We start from the raw sequence: 12,918 nt of genomic DNA, 5'->3' as shown, positions 1-12,918 counted from the left end.
AGTATTATTTGTTGTTCTCATAACTTAGCCCTCAGCTTTGTAGTGACAGAGCAGGCTGCCATATTCTTGTTTACCCTGCTATAAATTCGGTGACCAACTTTTTGCATGTTCTGAATACATTTCATCAATGATCAGCACTGTGGCAGAAGTGAGGGAAAAAAAGCTTTCTCATAACCCTATCAAATGTCTGAGTCTGAAATATATTCCAAAGGCATGCCTGAAAGCCTCCACTCCAATACCTGGGCAAAGACATGGAGACCTGAAAATAATACAGGATCAGATGAGGGGTGCACATCTGGCCAGAGAGTCAGGGGGTGATAATTTTCACTGATGCATGAGTTTCGGCTCTTACCCCAGGCAACTGAGCTGCTATCAGCTAACCATGAAAATTGGTCACATATGTCTTCTGAACTCTTCCACTCCCGCGATTTGACAGGGTCCTGCACACAAACATCTCCCTTGACCCTTTTTAGCCTGCCTCACAAATATTGTATCCAAATGATAGAGGGTGACCAAACAATTTAGGGCAATTTAGAATAGGGTTTGGTGGAAAATAGGAAAAGTAACGTAATCATATTAAGAAAGGGGGAATTTTAACTAGAAGATGACAGGAGAGATTTCTTTGTGGGCCTTATGAAAACTAGGTTGAACTTAAAACCAAGATGATGTTCAAACTGTAGGGAACAAACTTGCCTTGGGCATAATTGTCACTCATGTATCCAATCTGTAAAATTTGGTAGTACGCCACAAAGGCAACCAAAATAGCACAGACTGAGAGAGCTTAGTCCTTCTGGGGAGGTGGTATAAACCTTCTCAGAAAGGCCAAACCAAAGCCAGACCTGAAGTCAAGAGGAACTAAAGGTTAGTTTGGATGGAGCTTTGAGCAACCTGATGAGTGGCAGATGTCCCTGCCTATGGCAGGGGAGTTGGACTAGATGATCTTTAAAGGTCCCTTCCAACCCAAACCATTCTATGGTTGTATGAAGACATTATATCTTTCTTAGATGACACTGGGGGTTTTTCAGGAGCTAGGTTTTTCAGGAGCTAGGTTGGTCCAAACACAACAATCAATTTATTATCACATGCTGTGTGCTGCTGTGTTGTTCATATTATTATTATTCACTGTAATAATTCTGTTAGCAAAGCTGCAGAAAAGAGGTATGTTAACTCAAGACTGTTTCCGCACCCAAAAAAAAAGGCAGGAAGACCCTAAAAGCTATCTTTTTATCAGCACAAAAAGAAGTAAGAATTAAAAAAAAAAAAAAAAAAAAAAAAAACAACCAAAAACTAGAAAGTTAAAGTTATAGTATTTTCTGCAGGAGCCAAGAAAGATGACCTGAGTGCAGTGAGCAGAGCCTGGCTAGGCTGAGCCCATGGGAGGAGCCAGGGAAAATGTCTTTCCTTGGTGGCATCCTGGCTGAAGAAGGGCTGTGCACTGTTCCCACCAGCCCCAAGACACCATTGCTACTACCACAGCCCATTTTTCCTTTTTACAGAGAGGAGTCATGTGCAGAAAGAGACCGCTGCCCACTCTTGAGAATAGGATCTATATGATTAGATAGTCTTTCTCCTTGTGTAATAAATCATGCTCTCCTATGCTGTTCGCTATTGCTGACTACTTCCAGTGTTCAATATTTCAAGTACTTCTGTTGGTCAAAGCCCATACTGATTTTCTGGAAGTAGTTTCATTTGCATTATACTTGTACAAAAACATGATTTATTTTAAATGTCAGGAGTAAATTATAGTTTTACAGATCTTGTAGAAGGTTTTTCTTCCTGACAAAATAAATTATTCTTCCCCCAGAATTACCAGGTTTCCTCAGGTCTTGGTTTTCCTCCTCTTTATTTAGAAAGCCACACATATGAGTACCCTAAATATTTATGAATCTAATTTATGAGCCCACTTGTCTGTCTCTTGCCAAAAGTAAGAAGTTGGCCTGTGTGTGGCCTGAAAAATCCTGACTATGACCAGACTGAAACCATGGAGGTGACAGCAACTTCACATTCATTGGGGAAAATGTCCAAAAATTCCATATATGACATAGAAAATATGTCCTAAATAATAAGGAAACATACATCATCTCTAAGCTAACCAGGCTGTTAATTCAGAATAAAAGGTGATAAGGGAAGTTAAGCACAAGACATTTGTCAGCAACATTACAAAGGACATAAAAACTGAGAAAAAGTGTACTATTTTCCTGACTGAGCTGATTTATTTTGCTTTGGCATATTTGCTTAATGGTTTCCTTGTTATCTTTAAACAAGGTGATTTCAGCTTCCAATCAAAAATTAAAGAGAGTCTCTCCATCGAGCATATGAGAAGATGGATCAGGTCTTGAGACAGGATGAAACATACCCAGGTGACCTCCCAAGACTCTTCCAAACAGCCTCCCGTTGCACTCAGGGAGCAAATCCTGCCTTCTCCAACACCCGACACAGCCCCTCAAATGTTGCCCAGATTTCTGGAGAACGTAAAGCAGTAAGTCTTTCGTCATTGCAGATCATCCCAAATACTGGTTTTCTTTGATTAACATATCATTATTCACAAGCAAAAATACTTTTCATCCAAGGAAAACACAGCATTATCGGGAACAAGTCAGTAGTATTGGCTCTCGGCAATAGGAAAGGACAGCAGATTATTATCCCAGAAATTACAAAAACAAAGCCTTGCACAGGTCCTTGCTGTTCTCTTACATTTATCAAGTTAGAATTCCTCCAAGCCAACTTTTTGACATGAGCGAAACCAAGAACTGAAGATATTTTTAAAACCAAGTGAAGATCAAAATAAAATGTTTGGGTTTAAATTTAAAAATACTAATTCCTTAAAGTTTAAAGTGGTGAGTGGAGCTGACGAGACAGTGACAGGCAGTGGGCTTTTTTTAAGCAATTATTATCTCATTCCCACTGGACGTGGAACGGGAGAAAAGCACTCTGGCATCACGCTGTCCCCCCGCTTCGCATTTGCTAGCTTCACTTGTCTCTTGAATCAGGGAGTTCCTTCTCTCTTGCCTCTAGTGTACAATTTACAATGTAGCTCAAATATTTATAACCAGGTTGCCTTTCATGTTCCCCGAGGTGCTGCATATTAACCTGTTTTATGAGATTTTGGTAAAGAGCAGCACATCCTATAAATTCAAAGTTTGAAATCCACTGGGACTTATCAAGTATCAGTTTGAGGATTCAGAAACTTTGCTAGATAGCAAAATTCTCTGCCGCCACATGTTGTACCCCTAATTAAGGGAACTTTCCTGTTTACATGGTGGTTAAAGAAAATTGCTGATCACAGATCTGCAACTAATCTTGTGTTCCTTAGAAATGCAAACAATTTTCTGAATAAGGCGTGTGTTTGAAAGCTCCCAAAGTAAAGAAAGGGGTCTCTGGGTGTTGAGTACTTGTCCATATGAACAAGGAACACCTTCAGGTCTGTCTCTGATACTGTATGGATCTGTGGCTACTGTACATGGATAACCTTCACAGGCCATTAGTTTTGTTTTTGTTAACCCACAGAATTAAACCCATGGGCACATTTAGAAGGTTTATTTCAGTCTGGTCTTCCAATGACCCCTCATTCTGCCTACAGGGGTCCAAATATTTCCAGGGTGGATACATAATCAATCAGTTATTTTATATGCAATTTATCTTGATGGAAATTCAATCAAACATACCAACCTTCTCGAGCACCATACTTTACCATTGTGTCAGCCTTCAGAGGTGTCTTGAGGTAGAGGGTCCTTAATGAGTTTTATAAAGCACTCATATGCAGTGTCTGCCACTATAAGCCAAAAAGAGCTCCTTAATTAGTTCTGTAAGAGAGAAACTAATGCAGCACCATCTGTGCAGGTTTTCAGATCAGGCACTTCCCTCCTTGTTTTTTATGGGTGGAGAAATGCCAGTTCAGCTGGCCTATCACACCATCCTAATTTCTCAGTCATTTAACAGTGCTCAGAGTTGATGGGAATTGTTGTTGTTGTTGTTTTAATCTAGATATCAACTTATTTTTAAATCTACTCCAAGCTTCCACTGGTAAAAGACCTAGTAAGTCTATCATCTCTGGGTAGTCCATACCTTTGCTATAGGGAAAGCACTGCTCTAGGGAAATGCCTGAGAAAGAATTTGCAAATTTAACTGAAAAGTCTCAGGTCAAAAAGCAGATAAACTCCAACATAAGCAACTTTACATTTGCAGATATTTGCTTCTGATGTTTTCCCTTCCTCTGTACAGTCTCAATTAAATTTTTAATTTTGTTTGGCTTTTAAGTGGACCATATAAGCATTGGTTCTCCTTCATTGCAAAATATCACGCAGTTCATAGATAACTGTCCTCTCACATATCTGATGTGGTATTTCTGTGGGATGTGGTGTATTGTCATTCACAAAAGGATGCTGTGAAGCTTCATTGCCCCCTGGAATAGAAAAGGCAAGGAAAAGGGTAGCAAAATGCTCCTGGGTGCTCAGGGCGTGAGCACCTCTTGCTCTATCTGTCCCCATCCCCACTGGTCCCTCAGAGCAGCTACGCCAGGGACTTGGGGCAGGTAGGTCTCCCCAGCTGAGCAGAGCAGCCTGTGCCAGTTTTCCAGACCGCACCTATGATTGCTCAGAAGGCAAAAAATGCCAACATCAACCCAAGCTGAAAAGATATCTGGTGGGAAGAAGAGTTGGCACAGCTCTCCTTCACACAGGCAAATTGGGACCCTGCAGTACCAGCACCTTCATCTCCTGAGCACAGCATGTCAGCCTTCAGCCTGAAGGACAACCTGCAATATAAGCACAGGATACAAGTTGTGAGTTTGTACATGTTCCAACCAGCTCATGCATCTGTGCTTCATACTGCACCGTAGCTCAACCCAAAGCGTAGGGAGATTCCTCAGCTCTGAAATACTAGCAAGAGCCACAAGCCATCCTCTGTACAGTTTTGTATCATCTTTCACCCAAAGATCTTAAACTAACTTGCATTAATTAAGCTTCATAAACTCCTCTGGGACTTAAATAAATGTTGTTATACACACTTCATACCAGAGCTTACCTTAAAAGAGTTTTTCTAAGTGCTCATTCCTGCTGACCTATGCAAGAGCAGCAGTTGCCATGAATATGCTGACATCTTGAAATGTTGCTTCTTGCAGGTAAGCCTCAGTTTAGTTTTCCACTAAAGTAATGTATGGAAAAACATATACTTAACCATGCACAGTGTGATTTAAACATGTCGTGTACTCAAGGACATACATGAAATAAGACATGTCAACCAGACTGTTTCAGACTTTGTAATACAGCCAGTACACTTGCAAGTAAGGTAGACTTTGGACACGATTATAACATGCATTTTAAATATCATGAAAACTGATCAATCTTGGTTTAGATTTTAGACACTGGGTAATGTTGGACATTTTGTCAGCCTTTTAACTGACTTGTATGAAGGATACTTTGATTTTCCAACAAAACCCCTTTAAAGCAGTCCATGCCCCTTGCCCATCAGCCAGTTGAGCTGTTGCTGTGCATTGTTATGGAGATGATCTAAGTTTAACTCCTGGATTAATCTGCCACTCTCCAGAGATGGGGTTGTTGGAGTCCCTTTGCTTATTCCTGTAAAAGACAGGTGATATTTTTGGCACTGCTACAAGACAATCTGTCTACATTGCTGAGCCTCCCATCCAGTCATGAAATGAAATGTTTTCTTTTTTCCTTGAACACCACAAGAGTTGCTGAAGTTTCACTTCTGACTACTATCAATTGCACAATTTTGTCATCAGCTTTACCAGGACCAGGATTTCCCCTAGACCGAAGGTATTCCATTGACAGTCAGTGGACCCTTGGGCATCAACGGACCACTTCTAAGGCAGAATACGAAAAGCCAATCTGTCATGCATAGGCTTTAATTCTCTCTGCAGACACCCTGGAAAACCATTACAGATCCATATTCAGAAAAATGTTGAAAGCCATTTCCCTTAGCCATTGAGAAAGTTAGGTTCAATGAAAAGCTGAAGTTATGTCAGCACTGCTCAGTTAGGGGCTACATTGAGGTCTCCTGACAACATGAAAGGCCTGTTTCTTATGTATGTCTGAACTGCAGTTCAATTTGTGGGTGTCCCGACTTGTTGGACACTTTGTCTCTATGTTTAACAGCACATACATCACCTGTGCATTTAACGGCCCAGTCCAGAGAGCAGTAGTGGACTTCACAGAACCATCCTGCCAATCTCCACTCTGCTTATGCCCAAGCTGCAGTCATCTCTTACTTTCTTTTTCTGCTTTTGCCTTAACCTTAAAATGTCACAAGCCCTCTGCACAGCTGTGGGGTGCTTAGGGATTTTGTCAGTCCTAAGACATGTAGGAAAACCCCCACAACAGAATTAATGAGATTTGAGTGTAAACTTGCCAGCTATTCAGGTTTAACTTCAAAAAGCCAGAGTTTTGGGTTACTTTAGTCTTCAGGAACCTTCCAACACCAGAATTGCAGGCTTAAGGCAGAAAAACACAAGACCTAAACAGAGAGAGGAACCCACAGAGCCATTTTACAACTGCTCCTGCCACAACAGCTAAGGCCCCCAGATACAGCCATCTGCCTCTTTTTTCCTTTCCCCTTTGCTACACTTCCTCCCCCAGATGTTTTTCATCATCTAAGGTAGCAATTCAGGCATTCATGTAACTGATCCTAAGGAGTGTGCTGCATGTGATTAGCATCAAGTCACCAAAGAACAAAGAAATGCAATTAATCCCTGTTTAAATAAAAAACAGATTAGATCAGATTAAACATATTAGCAATGGGCAAACCTCAGATGGTTTGGAGGCTGGATTTGGGCTGGAAAAGTGTTTGGGAGTGCCAATATAACCCAGGTCCTAGCCAAGCTTTCTGATGCTTCCATCCAAGAAGGCTGGAAAGCACAAGGAAAGCTCTACTGTATGATCCTTTGCACTTCCTGCTCTCTGATTCAGTCGGAAAAAAACCAGACACTCTCATGGTATGTTGACTTCTGGCACAAATATCTCTGATCCTGCTCAGAACAAGAAAATATTGAGGGCAGAGTTGCCTTCTTACTAAGTGGGTGTTTAGTTAAAAGGACTTGCTATAGTTAAAGGGATTTCAGGGTTGATTTGGTTGGTTGGTTGGTTTTGTTATGGGTTGCATTGGTTTCTAGGCTTTATGGTAGAAACAATGGGATCTGTTATCCCATTGATATTCATGGTGTTGCATGTACATCCAATAGAGCATTTTGAACAACTGGTCTTTGCAAAAATAAGTCCCATTTGTTGACAGGGGGGTTAGGTTGTCAGTATTCTGATTTCAACATTTTTGTCAACATCTGAAACAGAAACATTTACACTTTAAACAACCCATAAAAGTGATTGCAAATAGTAGTGAAAGACTCTTCCCTGGCACCTTGCAGATCTGGCCTGATCTGTCACCAGGAGTGGGCTTCAGCTCATCTCTGAGGGTTTGGGTATTTAAATATATGAATTCCACATACACCAATATATGAGTTTGAATATATGGATTTTGTGTGCAGGTATTTGTTCCTCAGTTGCAGATTTGTCAGGATTTTAGATGTCATTAGTCCCAGAGAGAGTCAGACACACAGCTGACAGCTCAGTTGGCTCACACCAGGTTTTTCCTGCAAGCTTCCTTACTTCTCTCGCAGTTGTGGGTTGAGTCTCCTAATGTTGGCACAAGCATCCTGTCTGCAGAGATGTAAATACGTATTTTTTTCCTGCCCAGGTTGAGAGATCCCTACGAAACCCCAGAGGTAGTCTAGTGCATCAACAGTATTTTTAAAGTGGGCCTGGGACCTGAGATTTTAAGTAACGTATCCTAAGATTTTCTAGTTCATCAGAACCAATCTTCTTTACCCTTGTTCACAAATTTCTACTATTTCTACATGTATAATAGAGTTCCAGAATGAACTTTATACCAATCAGAAAAAAATGTATTAATTAAAAAAACTAATTTCAAAAGTCTTTCTTGGAAGGTAGGACAGATAGGTGGATGGCTGGACAGATGCCTTAGCACGCTTCTTTGAAGAACTATATTTAGTGCAGTTCCTCCCTGAGATGAGTGTCTTTTAAAGTTTTCTTTTTCATCCAGTCCAATGAAAGTAAAAAAGTGGGGAACAAAAACACTGTCTCTGGAAAGAAAAAAATCCCTCAATGCCAGAACCATGAATCAGATTCAGAAATTTCCAGAAAACATATTTATAGTGAAATGACAAGCAGAGGCTATTGGGGATTAGAAGTATATACATGCATCACGATGAAATCGTTTCCCACATCCATGACTATTTTCACAGTCTTTAGTTTGAAGAAGTGAGATCAGAGGCAGACTGGGCCTCTCCTGTAGGACTGGTCCAGCTAACTTCTGGAAAGCAGCCATTCAATACACACCATAATTTGCTCTCAGACTGGACTACAGTCGCCACTAAATCAGACATATGAGGCCAGATCCTCAGCTGGGGTGAAGTAAAGTAGCTCCACAGAAGTCAGCTTATGGCAGTTGAAGATCTGATCTATGGTGTTAAGCACACTGATAAAGTTTCAGCCATCAGGCAAAAGTGATTGCTCACCTGTTTCCCAAACATTTATTATTCATGGTTGGATTTCACCTCCTTTCCTCACGGCGACTAGCACCCTCCTGAAGAAATAGCCGTACTGAGATCTCTGGTATACAGAGAAGAAAAGAAAAAAAGGGCTCAACAGGAGGAGAGCAGGATCTTCAGTGCTAAAAACAAATGTCTCCGAGCTCTCAAATCCTAGCCCTTTTACAAACTAAACAAAAATAGCTCTCTCACCTGAAACCTACTCTCAGAAACTTTTGAAAAATATGGTTTGTCAAACATTTTGGATTTTATTTCTAATGAAATGCTAATAAAAATGTGGAACAGTAATTTATTTTGTGGTGCTGCACTCAAAGAGTGAGAATACTTGGTAGCTGTATGTTCAAGATGAATTGCTGGGAAATGCCTTTAAAATCTGTCCTGTCTTTTACCTGTTTAGATTTATACTGCCTCAGATGTTAACAGCCCTTAGGTGACTTCTTAATGCCAAATGTAAATACAAAAACAAGAAGAAAATGTTCCTCTTGCGTTTATTCTTACCTTTCCTGGCAGAAGGCCACTTCTGTCACTCAGAGCTCAGACTGTTCTCCTTTTAATTTGGCATCAATTTCCATGGCTGCTGTTAATGGTATTATTGGTGTTGGAGGTAAGCCAGACACCATACTTTTCTAACCAATTTGTCCAATAAAATGGATTATTTTGTTAGTTAATCTGTCACTTCTTGAAAAGAGAAATCTTTAATAGCTTTTTTACAAATATTCTTGGTTTATGTCTTATGCTTTCTCATTATCCTGCATCAATACAGCTTCTACAGGAGCTAATTAAATTTTGATACATTCACAGAAAAATGACCATTCAGCATTGAGCAGAATCTTCATTTTGACACTTTTTTTTTCCTCCAGAGATTAAAAAACAAGTGACTGTTTCAACTCAGGGTTGATAATTTTTCGTCTGACTCCTCCAGTCCTTTCCCCCCACAACACACCAGCCTTTTCTGTGTAAGAAGGGAACAAGGCACAGTAAAACTAACAAAGCAGTCTTCCCTACAGGCATGTACCCTGTGTCCTTGCTCTGCAGTCACTCAAGCTCTCTAGCTTCACCCCCACCACCGTTCTGTCTTGTCTTCCCTTCCCGGACTTCGTTCAGTGGAGCAGTGCCATCAGCTCCCTCCTCCTTCCCCCCACCCCTGTTAAAACCTGAGCAAATGCTGGCTCCAAACCAGGCGCGTGTGGCTGAGCAGCCAGGTGTAGGTTTGGTGAGCTGGAACATTGAACAAGACTAAATGTTTGAACACCTCTTATAGATTTTCTTCCCTGAACTGCTTCTCCTTCTTTGCACATCTATCAGTTTTCAGATGTTTAAGAGCTCATGTCTGAGAGCGTGTCTGCTCTGTCTAGCAAAGTTAAAAACGGCCAGCGGATTCAGCAGTTATTGCAGGTGGCCTTGCAGATGAGCAGATGAACAGGCTGGGGTATCACCTTCTCTTAAAGAGGAGTTGGAGAACACAGGGCAGAGAACAAAACATTAAAATCTTTGTAACCAAGTCTAATAAAAATGTTCATACACAAAAAATCAGATCGATAGAATAAGTTATGTTTTAGCAACAATCCTGCAAACAAAAAAACCACTACCTCAGAAGTATTCCTTATTTCCTGTGCTGGACTGCAAAAGAAATAGAGTCAGATTGTATGACAAACAGTGCATGTTCATTGACTCTCTGGTTTTACCTTTAATACAGCTTAAATTAGAACCAGAATAAACAGGGCTTTAAGGAGGCACTGGACATAACCTGGGTAAATCCTATCTGGCCCTGGAAACTGTACCTTCAGCAGGGCAGTCTTAAGTACCTACTGCTTCCTCCCTGTACTGATCCAAGTGGTTAAGTGCTTTTCTGCAGTGTGTTTGGGTCTTGAATATTTTCTAGGTGGAATGTGGGCAACTTTATGGAGTTTAGGTTAACCACTTCTATTTTCTTTAGCTGTAGTCATCTGTATGCCAACACCCTGGTTTGGTCAGCGTTCCCTGCCCCAGGGTGAGCCCACAGCCCAGGGCAGCGTGATGGGGCTCAGCCCTGTGCCCGCTGCCAGGGCAGCAGCTTGCCTGGATGCTGTCCTCAGGGAGGAGAGGGCACCAGCGCTCAGACTGCTGTCTACTCTGCATTAATGGTGCCCATAGGAGCTGTGGCATGATGAGGGCAACACTGAGCTCTACTCCAAAGCAGCACAGCTTTGCCAGCCTCGCACCATGCCCAGCTGATGTCCCCCCAAAAGCCTGTCCGCTCCTCCTCTAGAGCTCCAAGAGTCCCTCAGGGCAGGCTATATAACTTAGCCTGCCAAAAATTTAAACCAAAGGCTATTTCCTCTCATATTTAGGAGTATAAACGATGACAATTTAAATCTGACAACTCTTAACTCAGGGAAAGACTTTATATAAACATGTGTTTGATATTTTCTAGTTTCTTTCTCAACCAAACCCTTTAGAAAGCATACACACACTTCATAATAATACGACCAACATTTTCCTACCACTAAGTACTGGGGATGGCTCGGCATAGCGTTAAATTCCAGCGTCAGTCTCCATGTACAAATCCCCTGCGCAAGGTGAGGCTGAAGCCTGGACTCCATACTTGCTTCTCCTGACAAGAAGTGCCTGGAGTCCAAAGGTGAAGGTTGTTTATGAGCCCCGAATCCTTGCACCTGGTCTCCTGCACCGCCAGCCCCATCTCAGCACAGTCCTCCAGCCTGGCTGGAAGAGATCCTCTGCACTCCGCATTCCTTGGAAAGCATCCTCTGTTTAACGAAACTCAAACATTTTATTAAGGAAGCTCAAATGGAGGGTCTGCAGTTTTTAAATGCACAACACTAGTCATTTATGGCCAAACAGTGCAATCCTTAGAGCACTCAATATTGTGAGAAGTCCCAGAGGTAACGCACTGTGAGGAACACCGTGGTCCTGGGCCGTGCTACGCATGGCTTTGCTCACCTGTCCATTTCCAAATGGACTGGGGTTTACCAGACCAGTCCCCGTGAACCTTCTCACTAGAAAACGAACTCACTTGATGACTTGAAATAACAAATTGACAGAGTTTCTTTTAAAGCTTTCAGGCGGATCTCTGTTGCTGAAAAATATTTAAATATATAATAAAAACAGAAACATCAGTGAGCGATTTACTGGAATTGGAGGCTCAGCTGTTTTCTAACCTGTAAATGGACTACAGAAGCCATTTCTTTGAAGACCCTTGTGTTTTCCACACCGTGTACCACTTTATGCACATTTATGTGCTTACGCTGCAGACACTTTGGGTGCCCCAGAAAGGGTAGAGCAGCAGCAAGGGGCAGGGAGACTTTGGCTGAACCCTAAGTTTCTGCATACATGGATAGGCACTGCAACCAGATTTGTCCAGAAAGACCCTGAAGCAGGGACTAAGTTTCTCAAAATGCCTAGTAGTCAGCTTTCAAGATGGAAAAGTAGCTCTCAATTCAAGGGGTCTCGCACTACCTATTTACCAGACAGGAGTAGAACCCATTGTAGTGAGTGAAGGTAGAAATAAGTAACCTGAAGAAAGCCCTCCAGCCTAAGTAACCTGCCCAGAGCAGGAGATGCATCTCTTCTAAGAAATGGTCCTGGAGCATGTGTCGCTTCACACATACTGCAGGTAGCCAAACACCACTAGGCAACTGCATCCACAAAAACTTAAATTACAGCTATCCAGAGGATTTATAGGTATCTAGTTCACTAAGTGTCTTCTAATGGGCTTTGAGTGGCTAAGAGATTGCCTCTGCCCTGAGCCTAACAACAGGCTTGTGGACAAGGGGCTGCAAACCTGAACAGGATCACCAGCCTGACAGCAGCTCAGACTATCACTATCATAAAAAACAGAAGAGTTTAGAAGCCATTGCTGGTGGTGACAGAGTCATATAAATTCTGAAGTTAATGCCTTGGAAACAGACAGGTCCTTCCCAAGAGATCAAGGAATGCACAAGGATACAAGAATAAAAAGTTCAAACTGTTCTGTCCAAATCCCAAAATTCTTATACATCAGCACTGAAATGGTATCAACACTACATAAGTGTGCTAGCACTTTTTGTCAAGCCTAAAAACCAAACACTGCTGTTGCATAATAAGCACCAGCTTTGCCATCTTCATCCTGCCAGCTTCTCCCTCCCACTTACTGTTTTACCTGCAGTGACAGCGAGCCCACAGCTGGCTCCTGGGCACCATTTCCCACCTCGGCCCTGCTAAGGAGCACCCTCAGTCCATCCAGGACTGACCCCCAGTCACTGCTGGCTGCACTCATGGATCAGCCCCAAACATCTCAGAGGCGCCCTACAGCTTTGCTTTAAGTCCCATTTCTGCACCCTTCCTCCCAACCCTCCAGC

The sequence above is a fragment of the Grus americana genome, chromosome 2 (genome assembly GCF_028858705.1).
Source record: "Grus americana isolate bGruAme1 chromosome 2, bGruAme1.mat, whole genome shotgun sequence".
Taxonomy (NCBI): Eukaryota; Metazoa; Chordata; class Aves; order Gruiformes; family Gruidae; genus Grus; species Grus americana.
This window is presented reverse-complemented; position numbering follows the sequence as displayed.